We start from the raw sequence: 18,469 nt of genomic DNA, 5'->3' as shown, positions 1-18,469 counted from the left end.
GGGTTTTCTCCGGGTGCTCCGGTTTCTCCCGCACTATAATTTAAACAATAAATTTGTAAATTGTATTTTTCATGTTTCAAGAACTTCTTCCAGTTCTAATACTTACAACTAGTCAATGTTTACACAGGTTATATTCAACTTCTCTGACTCAACAAGGTACAAACATACGAATGCAGAATTGACCAAAAAATAAGAAATGCTGAGCTCGCTTACAGGACTGGGTCCTTCATCCCAGCAGCTGTCACACCAACATGTCACTAGGAGCTTTTCTCCTAACAATACTGGAGATAGTACTTTTTATGGGCAGCAGTATTTTTATAATCTGTATATAATGTACATATAGTTGTTTTTCAGTTTTGTATCCTGCACACTTTTTTATCTGGACCCTTTTGTGCGACTGTTTTTGCTTTTTCTAACACTTGCTGGCTGTAAAGATTTAACTTCCCCACCGTGGGATCAATAAAGTCTGATCTTAGAGGAGTGAAAAGTTCAATATTGGCCTCTGAGATGTAGTGGAGTAGAAGGATAAAATAGCATGAAATGGAAATTTTAAACAAAGTATATCCAACTTGTGCTACTTTATGCTTCTACTCCACCATGTGCCACTACTGAACTTTTACTCCACTACATTCATTTCGCAACTGTTGAAACTTTCCCATAGTTTACCAGAAAACTCAAAGATTAGAGAAATAAAAAACAACTTACCCCATTAATCATCTCCCGATGTAGTTTTATGTATACAATATACACTAAAACTAGTCATATGCAAGATAATGATATACCAGTACTGTTATTTTGATACCATGAGTACATTTTACAGTCAGGGGCGGCGCCAGAGAAATTTGATTGCAGGTGCTATGGGTGTGCTCCAACATTGACTGGGGGTGCTCCTAGAAATACAGTATGTGCACAAGCACACACATAAACAGTAGTAACTACACAACGTTAATATAGTTTTGCAAGTATTCCAGAACTGCATTATTATGCCGCTGTCTGACATTCACTTCATTCAAAAGCCAAAGGTTATGCACAGATCGAGAAACAATGGGATTTCAATGACATTATTTTTCTTATTGAAGTGCAATCTCTCGTGTGTCTCCCCTGGTGTCTCCTTCCGGTGTCACACCTAAACAGGTCTGTGTGACACGATTACCATTGACACACTAATTAGGTAACTGTCTCAAATCAGAACTGCATGAAAGTGGAAACATCCACATGTACTCATCAAATAATGTTTAAAACCATCGTGCCATGAGAGACAAAAACATCAAAATGCAAACACAATTGATAACATACTTGCAAAGAGCATATCAAAACAGCAACCCATCACCATGGGAAATTAAAAAAACACTTCCCATCTGACATACAGTATCACAGGAGGACTATGCGATGGTTGTTATGGCTGAGGGCGAATGCATCGATGATCTTGTCGACGTTCAGGGCTCGTGCCCTTTTAATGGTATATTGAATTGAATTGAATTGAATTGAATTGAATTGAATTGAATTGAATTGAATTGAATTGAATTGAATTGAATTGAATATTGATAGCCAAAAGTCCAAGGTTACTGTTACGAGCATCTCTGCTACTGCTCCTCAGATAGGTTTTCAAACGGCGGAGACAGGAGAAAGATCGTTCACAGGAAGAAGATGTAATGTCAGGGATATACAGAGGAGTTTGTACAAGTCCATAAACGCGTCCTTGTATGGTGCCATGAGTGTTCAAAGTTCCAAAGTTGTGTTAACGGAGTGTCCCTGTTGTGATTTCCTTTCGAGAAGACGTCGGGCTTGATGCAACTCTGCATTTAAGTTATCCTCAGTGATGACATAATTCTGTGCCATAGTCAATAAAAAAGATCTGTGCTTTGGGTTTAGAGCTGAGACCCCTGACAGCACATGCTAAAAAAGCACATGAGATAAAATGTCATAAAAATCTACTTTGTTTAATGATTTTTATTGGATTTCATGGGGGTGCTATGGAGGTGCTATGTTACCACTAGGGGGAGCTGAAGCACCGGCAAGCCCCTCCTTGGCGCCGCCTGTGGATGCTGGTGAAGAGTTTGATCATTACTGTCACTTTTAATGAATGAAGTATTTCATTTTTTAGTGCTGTGTTTGGACGAGAATGTGCACTAGTGCGCGCGCATGTGCGTGACGTCACGGAGCACCAAAGCGCGACTTTAGACTGTAGAGACATCAAAGCCACCCAGCCTATAAGAGTCAGGATCAGGTCTCACAGCACAGAGCGCTGAACGATCGAGACCAGTACAGTACGAATCAAAGGCAACGTTAGAAGCACAAACTCGCGAGGTATCTGAACAAAATCCACCACAGACACTACAAAGCATGGAGAACATTTCTGAGGACAGAACATTTTCTGAGGTCACCATAGTCCAGCCTTCTAGATCCACGTCTCCTGAGCGCCCTCCAGCCTCTGCTGGGGGGTCCGCACCCGAGGAGGGACAGGAGCTCCATCCCCCCGCCCCAGAGGCCACACCCGCCACCCCCCCATCCTCCGCCCGAGAGACCACATCCGAGGAGAAGGGACACAAGCTCAGTCTCAGCTTCGTCGTCACCCTGCTGACGGTCAGAGCGTTGTGCAAGTGCGGCGCCTTGGAGGGACTCAGCGATGAGGAGAAGACCACGCACATCAAGAGACTCCGAGAAAAAACGATGGAGGGTCTGTCCGACATCAGCTTCGTCTGTCATTTGTCGGATCTCAAGACCACCGAGAAGCTGTGCAAGACTGTGATCAAAGAGCTGAAGAAGAAGTTCGGCAGCGGGCGGCAGCTGGGGGCTCTTATCAAATCAGTGGATCCAGCTGCGGACGCGACCGTCGCCCGGATTCTGCAGGACTGCATCCGGGATTTCAGTGCGAGGCAAGCGAAGAAGAGAAGCGCCAGCGGTTCCTGCAAAGCTGCATTGAAGTATCTGCTCATGGGCACAGTCTTTCTTCTGGGATGGCTTGCCGTTTCCGTCCTGTTTGCCGTTTCAATTCTTATTCTCTAAGGCTTTGCTGGGGGGTGGGGGTGGGGGTGGGGGTGTTCTGACAGGGGATGACACGCAGCACAGGTCCGGGCTGGAGTCCAGCTTGGGCCGGCAAAGCTGCTGCAGAGGTCCCTGTCAGAAGAAGATGGGAGCGCACAGAGACGCAGTGATCAACACTGTGTCCTCTCAAGAGTCACTGCGACAAGACTCTTGAGGCTGTGCGCGCCTCCCGCTGTCATACGGGTTTTCTCCGGGTGCTCCGGTTTCTCCCGCACTATAATTTAAACAATAAATTTGTAAATTGTATTTTTCATGTTTCAAGAACTTCTTCCAGTTCTAATACTTACAACTAGTCAATGTTCACACAGGTTATATTCAACTTCTCTGACTCAACAAGGTATAAACATACGAATGCAGAATTGACCAAAAAATAAGAAATGCTGAGCTCGCTTACAGGACTGGGTCCTTCATCCCAGCAGCTGTCACACCAACATGTCACTAGGAGCTTTTCTCCTAACAATACTGGAGATAGTACTTTTTATGGGCAGCAGTATTTTTATAATCTGTATATAATGTACATATAGTTGTTTTTCAGTTTTGTATCCTGCACACTTTTTTATCTGGACCCTTTTGTGCAACTGTTTTTGCTTTTTCTAACACTTGCTGGCTGTAAAGATTTAACTTCCCCACCGTGGGATCAATAAAGTCTGATCTTAGAGGAGTGAAAAGTTCAATATTGGCCTCTGAGATGTAGTGGAGTAGAAGGATAAAATATGGAAATTTTAAACAAAGTATATCCAACTTGTGCTACTTTATGCTTCTACTCCACCATGTGCCACTACTGAACTTTTACTCCACTACATTCATTTCGCAACTGTTGAAACTTTCCCATAGTTTACCAGAAAACTCAAAGATTAGAGAAATAAAAAACAACTTACCCCATTAATCATCTCCCGATGTAGTTTTATGTATACAATATACACTAAAACTAGTCATATGCAAGATAATGATATACCAGTACTGTTATTTTGATACCATGAGTACATTTTACAGTCAGGGGCGGCGCCAGAGAAATTTGATTGCAGGTGCTATGGGTGTGCTCCAACATTGACTGGGGGTGCTCCTAGAAATACAGTATGTGCACAAGCACACACATAAACAGTAGTAACTACACAACGTTAATATAGTTTTGCAAGTATTCCAGAACTGCATTATTATGCCGCTGTCTGACATTCACTTCATTCAAAAGCCAAAGGTTATGCACAGATCGAGAAACAATGGGATTGCAATGACATTATTTTTCTTATTGAAGTGCAATCTCTCGTGTGTCTCCCCTGGTGTCTCCTTCCGGTGTCACACCTAAACAGGTCTGTGTGACACGATTACCATTGACACACTAATTAGGTAACTGTCTCAAATCAGAACTGCATGAAAGTGGAAACATCCACATGTACTCATCAAATAATGTTTAAAACCATCGTGCCATGAGAGACAAAAACATCAAAATGCAAACACAATTGATAACATACTTGCAAAGAGCATATCAAAACAGCAACCCATCACCATGGGAAATTAAAAAAACACTTCCCATCTGACATACAGTATCACAGGAGGACTATGCGATGGTTGTTATGGCTGAGGGCGAATGCATCGATGATCTTGTCGACGTTCAGGGCTCGTGCCCTTTTAATGGTATATTGAATTGAATTGAATTGAATTGAATTGAATTGAATTGAATTGAATTGAATTGAATTGAATTGAATTGAATTGAATTGAATATTGATAGCCAAAAGTCCAAGGTTACTGTTACGAGCATCTCTGCTACTGCTCCTCAGATAGGTTTTCAAACGGCGGAGACAGGAGAAAGATCGTTCACAGGAAGAAGATGTAATGTCAGGGATATACAGAGGAGTTTGTACAAGTCCATAAACGCGTCCTTGTATGGTGCCATGAGTGTTCAAAGTTCCAAAGTTGTGTTAACGGAGTGTCCCTGTTGTGATTTCCTTTCGAGAAGACGTCGGGCTTGATGCAACTCTGCATTTAAGTTATCCTCAGTGATGTCATAATTCTGTGCCATAGTCAATAAAAAAGATCTGTGCTTTGGGTTTAGAGCTGAGACCCCTGACAGCACATGCTAAAAAAGCACATGAGATAAAATGTCATAAAAATCTACTTTGTTTAATGATTTTTATTGGATTTCATGGGGGTGCTATGGAGGTGCTATGTTACCACTAGGGGGAGCTGAAGCACCGGCAAGCCCCTCCTTGGCGCCGCCTGTGGATGCTGGTGAAGAGTTTGATCATTACTGTCACTTTTAATGAATGAAGTATTTCATTTTTTAGTGCTGTGTTTGGACGAGAATGTGCACTAGTGCGCGCGCATGTGCGTGACGTCACGGAGCACCAAAGCGCGACTTTAGACTGTAGAGACATCAAAGCCACCCAGCCTATAAGAGTCAGGATCAGGTCTCACAGCACAGAGCGCTGAACGATCGAGACCAGTACAGTACGAATCAAAGGCAACGTTAGAAGCACAAACTCGCGAGGTATCTGAACTAAATCCACCACAGACACTACAAAGCATGGAGAACATTTCTGAGGACAGAACATTTTCTGAGGTCACCATAGTCCAGCCTTCTAGATCCACGTCTCCTGAGCGCCCTCCAGCCTCTGCTGGGGGGTCCGCACCCGAGGAGGGACAGGAGCTCCATCCCCCCGCCCCAGAGGCCACACCCGCCACCCCCCCATCCTCCGCCCGAGAGACCACATCCGAGGAGAAGGGACACAAGCTCAGTCTCAGCTTCGTCGTCACCCTGCTGACGGTCAGAGCGTTGTGCAAGTGCGGCGCCTTGGAGGGACTCAGCGATGAGGAGAAGACCACGCACATCAAGAGACTCCGAGAAAAAACGATGGAGGGTCTGTCCGACATCAGCTTCGTCTGTCATTTGTCGGATCTCAAGACCACCGAGAAGCTGTGCAAGACTGTGATCAAAGAGCTGAAGAAGAAGTTCGGCAGCGGGCGGCAGCTGGGGGCTCTTATCAAATCAGTGGATCCAGCTGCGGACGCGACCGTCGCCCGGATTCTGCAGGACTGCATCCGGGATTTCAGTGCGAGGCAAGCGAAGAAGAGAAGCGCCAGCGGTTCCTGCAAAGCTGCATTGAAGTATCTGCTCATGGGCACAGTCTTTCTTCTGGGATGGCTTGCCGTTTCCGTCCTGTTTGCCGTTTCAATTCTTATTCTCTAAGGCTTTGCTGGGGGGTGGGGGGTGGGGGTGGGGGTGTTCTGACAGGGGATGACACGCAGCACAGGTCCGGGCTGGAGTCCAGCTTGGGCCGGCAAAGCTGCTGCAGAGGTCCCTGTCAGAAGAAGATGGGAGCGCACAGAGACGCAGTGATCAACACTGTGTCCTCTCAAGAGTCACTGCGACAAGACTCTTGAGGCTGTGCGCGCCTCCCGCTGTCATACGGGTTTTCTCCGGGTGCTCCGGTTTCTCCCGCACTATAATTTAAACAATAAATTTGTAAATTGTATTTTTCATGTTTCAAGAACTTCTTCCAGTTCTAATACTTACAACTAGTCAATGTTCACACAGGTTATATTCAACTTCTCTGACTCAACAAGGTATAAACATACGAATGCAGAATTGACCAAAAAATAAGAAATGCTGAGCTCGCTTACAGGACTGGGTCCTTCATCCCAGCAGCTGTCACACCAACATGTCACTAGGAGCTTTTCTCCTAACAATACTGGAGATAGTACTTTTTATGGGCAGCAGTATTTTTATAATCTGTATATAATGTACATATAGTTGTTTTTCAGTTTTGTATCCTGCACACTTTTTTATCTGGACCCTTTTGTGCAACTGTTTTTGCTTTTTCTAACACTTGCTGGCTGTAAAGATTTAACTTCCCCACCGTGGGATCAATAAAGTCTGATCTTAGAGGAGTGAAAAGTTCAATATTGGCCTCTGAGATGTAGTGGAGTAGAAGGATAAAATATGGAAATTTTAAACAAAGTATATCCAACTTGTGCTACTTTATGCTTCTACTCCACCATGTGCCACTACTGAACTTTTACTCCACTACATTCATTTCGCAACTGTTGAAACTTTCCCATAGTTTACCAGAAAACTCAAAGATTAGAGAAATAAAAAACAACTTACCCCATTAATCATCTCCCGATGTAGTTTTATGTATACAATATACACTAAAACTAGTCATATGCAAGATAATGATATACCAGTACTGTTATTTTGATACCATGAGTACATTTTACAGTCAGGGGCGGCGCCAGAGAAATTTGATTGCAGGTGCTATGGGTGTGCTCCAACATTGACTGGGGGTGCTCCTAGAAATACAGTATGTGCACAAGCACACACATAAACAGTAGTAACTACACAACGTTAATATAGTTTTGCAAGTATTCCAGAACTGCATTATTATGCCGCTGTCTGACATTCACTTCATTCAAAAGCCAAAGGTTATGCACAGATCGAGAAACAATGGGATTTCAATGACATTATTTTTCTTATTGAAGTGCAATCTCTGGTGTGTCTCCCCTGGTGTCTCCTTCCGGTGTCACACCTAAACAGGTCTGTGTGACACGATTACCATTGACACACTAATTAGGTAACTGTCTCAAATCAGAACTGCATGAAAGTGGAAACATCCACATGTACTCATCAAATAATGTTTAAAACCATCGTGCCATGAGAGACAAAAACATCAAAATGCAAACACAATTGATAACATACTTGCAAAGAGCATATCAAAACAGCAACCCATCACCATGGGAAATTAAAAAAACACTTCCCATCTGACATACAGTATCACAGGAGGACTATGCGATGGTTGTTATGGCTGAGGGCGAATGCATCGATGATCTTGTCGACGTTCAGGGCTCGTGCCCTTTTAATGGTATATTGAATTGAATTGAATTGAATTGAATTGAATTGAATTGAATTGAATTGAATTGAATTGAATTGAATTGAATTGAATTGAATTGAATATTGATAGCCAAAAGTCCAAGGTTACTGTTACGAGCATCTCTGCTACTGCTCCTCAGATAGGTTTTCAAACGGCGGAGACAGGAGAAAGATCGTTCACAGGAAGAAGATGTAATGTCAGGGATATACAGAGGAGTTTGTACAAGTCCATAAACGCGTCCTTGTATGGTGCCATGAGTGTTCAAAGTTCCAAAGTTGTGTTAACGGAGTGTCCCTGTTGTGATTTCCTTTCGAGAAGACGTCGGGCTTGATGCAACTCTGCATTTAAGTTATCCTCAGTGATGACATAATTCTGTGCCATAGTCAATAAAAAAGATCTGTGCTTTGGGTTTAGAGCTGAGACCCCTGACAGCACATGCTAAAAAAGCACATGAGATAAAATGTCATAAAAATCTACTTTGTATAAATATTTTTTATTGGATTTCATGGGGGTGCTATGGAGGTGCTATGTTACCACTAGGGGGAGCTGAAGCACCGGCAAGCCCCTCCTTGGCGCCGCCTGTGGATGCTGGTGAAGAGTTTGATCATTACTGTCACTTTTAATGAATGAAGTATTTCATTTTTTAGTGCTGTGTTTGGAAGAGAATGTGCACTAGTGTGCGCGCATGTGCGTGACGTCACGGAGCACCAAAGCGCGACTTTAGACTGTAGAGACATCAAAGCCACCCAGCCTATAAGAGTCAGGATCAGGTCTCACAGCACAGAGCGCTGAACGATCGAGACCAGTACAGTACGAATCAAAGGCAACGTTAGAAGCACAAACTCGCGAGGTATCTGAACACAATCCACCACAGACACTACAAAGCATGGAGAACATTTCTGAGGACAGAACATTTTCTGAGGTCACCATAGTCCAGCCTTCTAGATCCACGTCTCCTGAGCGCCCTCCAGCCTCTGCTGGGGGGTCCGCACCCGAGGAGGGACAGGAGCTCCATCCCCCCGCCCCAGAGGCCACACCCGCCACCCCCCCATCCTCCGCCCGAGAGACCACATCCGAGGAGAAGGGACACAAGCTCAGTCTCAGCTTCGTCGTCACCCTGCTGACGGTCAGAGCGTTGTGCAAGTGCGGCGCCTTGGAGGGACTCAGCGATGAGGAGAAGACCACGCACATCAAGAGACTCCGAGAAAAAACGATGGAGGGTCTGTCCGACATCAGCTTCGTCTGTCATTTGTCGGATCTCAAGACCACCGAGAAGCTGTGCAAGACTGTGATCAAAGAGCTGAAGAAGAAGTTCGGCAGCGGGCGGCAGCTGGGGGCTCTTATCAAATCAGTGGATCCAGCTGCGGACGCGACCGTCGCCCGGATTCTGCAGGACTGCATCCGGGATTTCAGTGCGAGGCAAGCGAAGAAGAGAAGCGCCAGCGGTTCCTGCAAAGCTGCATTGAAGTATCTGCTCATGGGCACAGTCTTTCTTCTGGGATGGCTTGCCGTTTCCGTCCTGTTTGCCGTTTCAATTCTTATTCTCTAAGGCTTTGCTGGGGGGTGGGGGGTGGGGGTGGGGGTGTTCTGACAGGGGATGACACGCAGCACAGGTCCGGGCTGGAGTCCAGCTTGGGCCGGCAAAGCTGCTGCAGAGGTCCCTGTCAGAAGAAGATGGGAGCGCACAGAGACGCAGTGATCAACACTGTGTCCTCTCAAGAGTCACTGCGACAAGACTCTTGAGGCTGTGCGCGCCTCCCGCTGTCATACGGGTTTTCTCCGGGTGCTCCGGTTTCTCCCGCACTATAATTTAAACAATAAATTTGTAAATTGTATTTTTCATGTTTCAAGAACTTCTTCCAGTTCTAATACTTACAACTAGTCAATGTTCACACAGGTTATATTCAACTTCTCTGACTCAACAAGGTATAAACATACGAATGCAGAATTGACCAAAAAATAAGAAATGCTGAGCTCGCTTACAGGACTGGGTCCTTCATCCCAGCAGCTGTCACACCAACATGTCACTAGGAGCTTTTCTCCTAACAATACTGGAGATAGTACTTTTTATGGGCAGCAGTATTTTTATAATCTGTATATAATGTACATATAGTTGTTTTTCAGTTTTGTATCCTGCACACTTTTTTATCTGGACCCTTTTGTGCAACTGTTTTTGCTTTTTCTAACACTTGCTGGCTGTAAAGATTTAACTTCCCCACCGTGGGATCAATAAAGTCTGATCTTAGAGGAGTGAAAAGTTCAATATTGGCCTCTGAGATGTAGTGGAGTAGAAGGATAAAATAGCATGAAATGGAAATTTTAAACAAAGTATATCCAACTTGTGCTACTTTATGCTTCTACTCCACCATGTGCCACTACTGAACTTTTACTCCACTACATTCATTTCGCAACTGTTGAAACTTTCCCATAGTTTACCAGAAAACTCAAAGATTAGAGAAATAAAAAACAACTTACCCCATTAATCATCTCCCGATGTAGTTTTATGTATACAATATACACTAAAACTAGTCATATGCAAGATAATGATATACCAGTACTGTTATTTTGATACCATGAGTACATTTTACAGTCAGGGGCGGCGCCAGAGAAATTTGATTGCAGGTGCTATGGGTGTGCTCCAACATTGACTGGGGGTGCTCCTAGAAATACAGTATGTGCACAAGCACACACATAAACAGTAGTAACTACACAACGTTAATATAGTTTTGCAAGTATTCCAGAACTGCATTATTATGCCGCTGTCTGACATTCACTTCATTCAAAAGCCAAAGGTTATGCACAGATCGAGAAACAATGGGATTTCAATGACATTATTTTTCTTATTGAAGTGCAATCTCTGGTGTGTCTCCCCTGGTGTCTCCTTCCGGTGTCACACCTAAACAGGTCTGTGTGACACGATTACCATTGACACACTAATTAGGTAACTGTCTCAAATCAGAACTGCATGAAAGTGGAAACATCCACATGTACTCATCAAATAATGTTTAAAACCATCGTGCCATGAGAGACAAAAACATCAAAATGCAAACACAATTGATAACATACTTGCAAAGAGCATATCAAAACAGCAACCCATCACCATGGGAAATTAAAAAAACACTTCCCATCTGACATACAGTATCACAGGAGGACTATGCGATGGTTGTTATGGCTGAGGGCGAATGCATCGATGATCTTGTCGACGTTCAGGGCTCGTGCCCTTTTAATGGTATATTGAATTGAATTGAATTGAATTGAATTGAATTGAATTGAATTGAATTGAATTGAATTGAATTGAATTGAATATTGATAGCCAAAAGTCCAAGGTTACTGTTACGAGCATCTCTGCTACTGCTCCTCAGATAGGTTTTCAAACGGCGGAGACAGGAGAAAGATCGTTCACAGGAAGAAGATGTAATGTCAGGGATATACAGAGGAGTTTGTACAAGTCCATAAACGCGTCCTTGTATGGTGCCATGAGTGTTCAAAGTTCCAAAGTTGTGTTAACGGAGTGTCCCTGTTGTGATTTCCTTTCGAGAAGACGTCGGGCTTGATGCAACTCTGCATTTAAGTTATCCTCAGTGATGACATAATTCTGTGCCATAGTCAATAAAAAAGATCTGTGCTTTGGGTTTAGAGCTGAGACCCCTGACAGCACATGCTAAAAAAGCACATGAGATAAAATGTCATAAAAATCTACTTTGTATAAATATTTTTTATTGGATTTCATGGGGGTGCTATGGAGGTGCTATGTTACCACTAGGGGGAGCTGAAGCACCGGCAAGCCCCTCCTTGGCGCCGCCTGTGGATGCTGGTGAAGAGTTTGATCATTACTGTCACTTTTAATGAATGAAGTATTTCATTTTTTAGTGCTGTGTTTGGAAGAGAATGTGCACTAGTGTGCGCGCATGTGCGTGACGTCACGGAGCACCAAAGCGCGACTTTAGACTGTAGAGACATCAAAGCCACCCAGCCTATAAGAGTCAGGATCAGGTCTCACAGCACAGAGCGCTGAACGATCGAGACCAGTACAGTACGAATCAAAGGCAACGTTAGAAGCACAAACTCGCGAGGTATCTGAACAAAATCCACCACAGACACTACAAAGCATGGAGAACATTTCTGAGGACAGAACATTTTCTGAGGTCACCATAGTCCAGCCTTCTAGATCCACGTCTCCTGAGCGCCCTCCAGCCTCTGCTGGGGGGTCCGCACCCGAGGAGGGACAGGAGCTCCATCCCCCCGCCCCAGAGGCCACACCCGCCACCCCCCCATCCTCCGCCCGAGAGACCACATCCGAGGAGAAGGGACACAAGCTCAGTCTCAGCTTCGTCGTCACCCTGCTGACGGTCAGAGCGTTGTGCAAGTGCGGCGCCTTGGAGGGACTCAGCGATGAGGAGAAGACCACGCACATCAAGAGACTCCGAGAAAAAACGATGGAGGGTCTGTCCGACATCAGCTTCGTCTGTCATTTGTCGGATCTCAAGACCACCGAGAAGCTGTGCAAGACTGTGATCAAAGAGCTGAAGAAGAAGTTCGGCAGCGGGCGGCAGCTGGGGGCTCTTATCAAATCAGTGGATCCAGCTGCGGACGCGACCGTCGCCCGGATTCTGCAGGACTGCATCCGGGATTTCAGTGCGAGGCAAGCGAAGAAGAGAAGCGCCAGCGGTTCTTGCAAAGCTGCATTGAAGTATCTGCTCATGGGCACAGTCTTTCTTCTGGGATGGCTTGCCGTTTCCGTCCTGTTTGCCGTTTCAATTCTTATTCTCTAAGGCTTTGCTGGGGGGTGGGGGGTGGGGGTGGGGGTGTTCTGACAGGGGATGACACGCAGCACAGGTCCGGGCTGGAGTCCAGCTTGGGCCGGCAAAGCTGCTGCAGAGGTCCCTGTCAGAAGAAGATGGGAGCGCACAGAGACGCAGTGATCAACACTGTGTCCTCTCAAGAGTCACTGCGACAAGACTCTTGAGGCTGTGCGCGCCTCCCGCTGTCATACGGGTTTTCTCCGGGTGCTCCGGTTTCTCCCGCACTATAATTTAAACAATAAATTTGTAAATTGTATTTTTCATGTTTCAAGAACTTCTTCCAGTTCTAATACTTACAACTAGTCAATGTTTACACAGGTTATATTCAACTTCTCTGACTCAACAAGGTATAAACATACGAATGCAGAATTGACCAAAAAATAAGAAATGCTGAGCTCGCTTACAGGACTGGGTCCTTCATCCCAGCAGCTGTCACACCAACATGTCACTAGGAGCTTTTCTCCTAACAATACTGGAGATAGTACTTTTTATGGGCAGCAGTATTTTTATAATCTGTATATAATGTACATATAGTTGTTTTTCAGTTTTGTATCCTGCACACTTTTTTATCTGGACCCTTTTGTGCGACTGTTTTTGCTTTTTCTAACACTTGCTGGCTGTAAAGATTTAACTTCCCCACCGTGGGATCAATAAAGTCTGATCTTAGAGGAGTGAAAAGTTCAATATTGGCCTCTGAGATGTAGTGGAGTAGAAGGATAAAATATGGAAATTTTAAACAAAGTATATCCAACTTGTGCTGCTTTATGCTTCTACTCCACCATGTGCCACTACTGAACTTTTACTCCACTACATTCATTTCGCAACTGTTGAAACTTTCCCATAGTTTACCAGAAAACTCAAAGATTAGAGAAATAAAAAACAACTTACCCCATTAATCATCTCCCGATGTAGTTTTATGTATACAATATACACTAAAACTAGTCATATGCAAGATAATGATATACCAGTACTGTTATTTTGATACCATGAGTACATTTTACAGTCAGGGGCGGCGCCAGAGAAATTTGATTGCAGGTGCTATGGGTGTGCTCCAACATTGACTGGGGGTGCTCCTAGAAATACAGTATGTGCACAAGCACACACATAAACAGTAGTAACTACACAACGTTAATATAGTTTTGCAAGTATTCCAGAAGTGCATTATTATGCCACTGTCTGACATTGGGGGGGGGGGGGGCTTGTATTCGTTCGTTGTTATTTAGTATTTATACCTGAATAAAGGTGATAAAGCCTCAGTTGTAATAAGGTAAAATAATGTTTTACAGTTATATTATGCAACAGCAAACAAACAAACAAATCCATCCATCCATGCATTGTCTCTGCCCAACTATCCCTTTTCGGGGTTGTGGGGGTGCTGGAGCCTATCCCAGCTGTCAACGGGCAAAAGGCGGGGTACACCCTGAACCAGCCAGCCGATTGCAGGGCAACAACAAACAGACAAATCATTCGATTCAATTGTATTTTTGAATGAAGTAAATGAATTAAGTAATTTTCTGTTTTTGTGATCAACATAAACATTACCACTACCAAGGTACACACCATATTTATAGCCAAAAGAAACTAAAGACAATTTACATGTGAGATTTCTGTAATGAAACACAAATCAAACAACCCACTTAACATTGAAATTTCACCAGGAGAGCAAGAAAATCAACACTATTATTAGCATCCAGAACAGATGAATCCTGGAACAGCTTCACTGACATTCAATGTTTAATTTGAGGACTAAAGAATGCAGAAATCAAAATATAGAATTACACTGAAAAGTGAATGGCAGAATCAAAGCGATGTTGTGGAGAGAGATCTGGATCCTTCTCATCTTCTCTTGTATGTTACAGCCAGGATAGCCAAGCTGAGGATGAGGACAGTCGTCTTTCCCAGCAGAATCCAATACCATATCTGACCCTGCAGACCTGCATTGGACACAGATGGGTGCAGATTGGGCATTCAATGGCATAACATTTCTCAGAAGCAAAGCTGCAGGAAAAGACACAGAGAGGAAAAGAGGCAGAGTTCAAAGGAGTAGTAAAAGAAATGTGGTAAAAATGAATTGGACAGACATGAAATGAAAATGCAATTAATTAATTCATTAAGGATTTTACTTTTTGTATTATAGTGCTTTGAGGTGAAATTAGAAGCCACATGAGGTGGGAATGATTTATCCAAAGCAGTCTCGTCAATCCTTCCGAGGTGAATTTCACAACCTAATTCCATCCAGTAGCACTACAGTGTCACTCAACATGGAGTACTCTCAGCTGTGGATGGTATAACAATGGCATTCATAGTTCTTAAAAGCAGTATTTTTATTCAGTTGGTCCAGATATTGTAGTAATTATTCACAGCTTTCTGACTGCTGCTATTTCCCCTCCAGTTTTAAACATGCAACTGTGAACTTCATCTTAAATAAGCCCTCTCTGAATCTCTCTTAGTAGTAATTTAGACTGATCTGCAAACTACCATTTTTATCCAAGATTTTAGATAGTTGTCTCAACATTTCTTTAACACACACACACACACACACACACACACACACACACACACACACACACACACACACACACACACACACACACACACACACACACACGCGCGCATATATATACACACACATATATATATATACTTTTACTTATTACTTTTACTTACTTTTTTTTTTTTTTCAAAACTTCAGTCCGGTTTTTGTACTTTATATAACACTCCTCAGGCCTCTATGCTATTTTAAGTCTCCTTGACATAAGCTCAGTCTTACACTTACTGTATTGTATTAGTGATACTGTACAATACTTTACCATAGCTCACAGGTCTGTTGACATACCCCTTCTTGCACCACATGGCTGCAAGCACTCACCTGCTGTACTGCTGGGCTGTAGGGTGTGGTTATGTTGTGGGGGGCTGGATATAGTCAGGATAGATGCTGTCAGGTTATCTGGAGAGGGGACAGTTAATTATGTTCAAAATGAAATAAATAGATGATTAAATTGACTTCAAAGTGCCTTTTGTTTGTGTATTTCATTATAATATTTACACTTTTACTTTGGGCCACCTTTATTTTATGTGTTTCATTGTATTATTTCCAAATCCTCACCTTTCAGCCAATCACATGGCCCCTGTGTCTTAAGCAGTTGAGCCCAACAAATGCTGCAGCCAGATTTAGCCAGTCAGCACCTGTAAGCTCGAGCAACAACAATGTCAAGTAATTGTGATTCATCTAACGAGAGGCTAGTTCTGTAAATCAACACAGGACACAGACACTGACACTGATGTCTCCTGCTATTTATTTAGCATGACAAGGCTGCACATTCTATCTACATATCTTGTGTAGAAAATGGTTGTGAGTTTGGTTTGTTATTCTGCCTCAAAGTGAAGAGACAGTGGCAATTAATGTTAGCTTATAATGCTAACCCTGCTTCCCTTTGATGCTGAGTAATAAGCCCAGCCCACAAGTTAGCCTAGCTAGTTAGCTGGCTAGATAGGTAGCATGTGTTTAAGTTAAGACTTAAAAGCGAAAGTGTCTTTACAGATGCAGGTTTTAGTTGGTTTATTCAGAATTATTTCAACATTGTTCCTCCAACTAACAGGAGCTAACTGCCTAAAATTAACAGCAGTTGTTGAGCTTGCTCGTTTAGGAGGCATATGATTGGCTGAGAGTTGAGATACTAGTGACAACACACTGTCACTGAAAGTACATTATGACATAAAATGTGATATTATGTTAAGTAACACAATGAAGTAAAACTTGACATGAAAAATTTTAAATCGCCATCATTTCAAAAGGACGGTGCAATTACTGCTCAGTTACACCTTACCTGCTATCTGAATCAGAACTTGGGAGCTGAGCGTGTCGGGCGGCTGGGTCATGCAAGAGTAATAACCAGTGTCTGCCGTTGTAGCAGAGCGGATACTCAGGACCACGATCACACTGGGGGCGGTGGAAGTAATATTGACAAGGCACACTGCATCCTGGGAGATGGACACAGTTAATGTGTGATGATCCGCTTTAGCATCAGCAGTGACTGACATTCTTAACACACGCCTGAAAAGCAGTGTTCACTGCCCTCTCTGTTGGAGGGGTCATGGTTGTATCCACGGTATAACCACACCTAACAGTGATGTTATGGTGCACTGACACACCCAGGACAACACCTCCACATCAAGACAGTGAGTTGTGAAATTAAAACACCTTTTAGGTCAGCAAAAACAAGATTTTTGGCAGTTGTTAAGGAGCTTTATAGAGTGGGTTGACACAGTGTCACAAGAACTTAATTCCAACATGGCTGGAGGGCAAAACCTGAAAATTGTTATCTTCATGAGGACATTATTTTTTTGCAGAAAGTTTGTATTGAAATGCAATAGATTGAAAATGTGTACATGACATTTTGGTGATCAGAGGCTGGTTCCATTAAGGTGGAAATCCATCATTCATAGATTAGAATTCTCATTCCATTTGACCTGAGCAGACAGGAAGAAAATGCAAACGTGGAATGCCAAGAGGACATCCATGTGGCATGTGCGCAGAGAAAGTAGGACCCAAATGCGGAGAGGAAATTCTCAAAAGTTTATTTAACAAAGTAGCAACGAAAAACTCTCAGAGGCAGGGATATGATGCTCAGTCTGAGGAACGGAGTCTCTGCTGAAGGGAAACTCGACAGCACTGAAAGGAACAAAACTCTCCGTTAAGGGGAAAAAAAGCACACAGGCAGACAACAAAACTCACGAGAGAAACACTGCACAGGAAACAAGCGGCAGGAGGCATTGGCAGGGACCAGGAGATCGAGACCTGTGGTGAGACTGGGAATGAATCATGATCATCCGGCACCAGAGTGTGAGAGGAGCCTGCTTAAGAAAGGGAGATCTAATAAGTGGAGATTAACGACAGGTGCGTCTGGCCGCCGCTCACCTCAGACGAGATCAGCCCCGCCCCTGCCACGCTCCAGCCCTGAGGAAACACAGAAGCAGAGTCAGAGCAGATACCAGAAACCCAGCCACAACAATCCAAATAAACTGACACCTGGTCATCGCTGGTTTTCAGTAATACATTTTTGAAGTGCTTAATGTGCAAGGTGCTGCAAACCAAGCAACTAACCAAAATCACCATCATCATCCTCAACAACAAGAGAATGTCATCATCTGTAACATTTAAGACTTGTATGATCAAGAGTGCACTCAGTTGCAGTGTACATAAGAGCTTAATTCATGATGTGTTAAATTAGTAATATCACAAGACCTTTAAGAAATGTTTTTAAAACCTACCTCATATGCACTGACCCTCCACAGCTGTGCGACATGTTGGGGTTTTAAACATGTGAACTCACAGCTCAGGGTGAAGCCCTCTCCAGCTGGAAGCACCCTATCCTTTCCAAAAATACTCACAATAGGATGACTGCAGGCACCTACCGAACAGGTGGTGAAAGAAGGCACACAAAAAGGATAAAATGACTGTTAAAAAATATAATCTACGCAACAGTTTTCTTGGGTTTCTAAAGCAGTTTTTTACTGGGTCTCATTTGTTTGAAATGTATTGGGGGAAAAAAGACTTTTTTTTTAAGTCAGTAGGATTGAGGGATACAGTGTTTTTGGTAGCATCACCCATCATGTCAAATCAGATTCTGTGGAACGGTAACTGTCACGTGCCATATGGTCTGGCAACAATAGAGTTTTATATAGAGGCTCAAAGGTAATTTCAAAGCAATAAAGTGAAAAAAAAACCAAGGAAAAGAAAAAAGTAAGAGTTCAGAA

This window comes from Chaetodon trifascialis, chromosome 11 (assembly GCF_039877785.1).
Source record: "Chaetodon trifascialis isolate fChaTrf1 chromosome 11, fChaTrf1.hap1, whole genome shotgun sequence".
NCBI classification, from domain to species: domain Eukaryota; kingdom Metazoa; phylum Chordata; class Actinopteri; order Chaetodontiformes; family Chaetodontidae; genus Chaetodon; species Chaetodon trifascialis.
Note: the sequence above shows the minus strand (reverse complement) of the source record.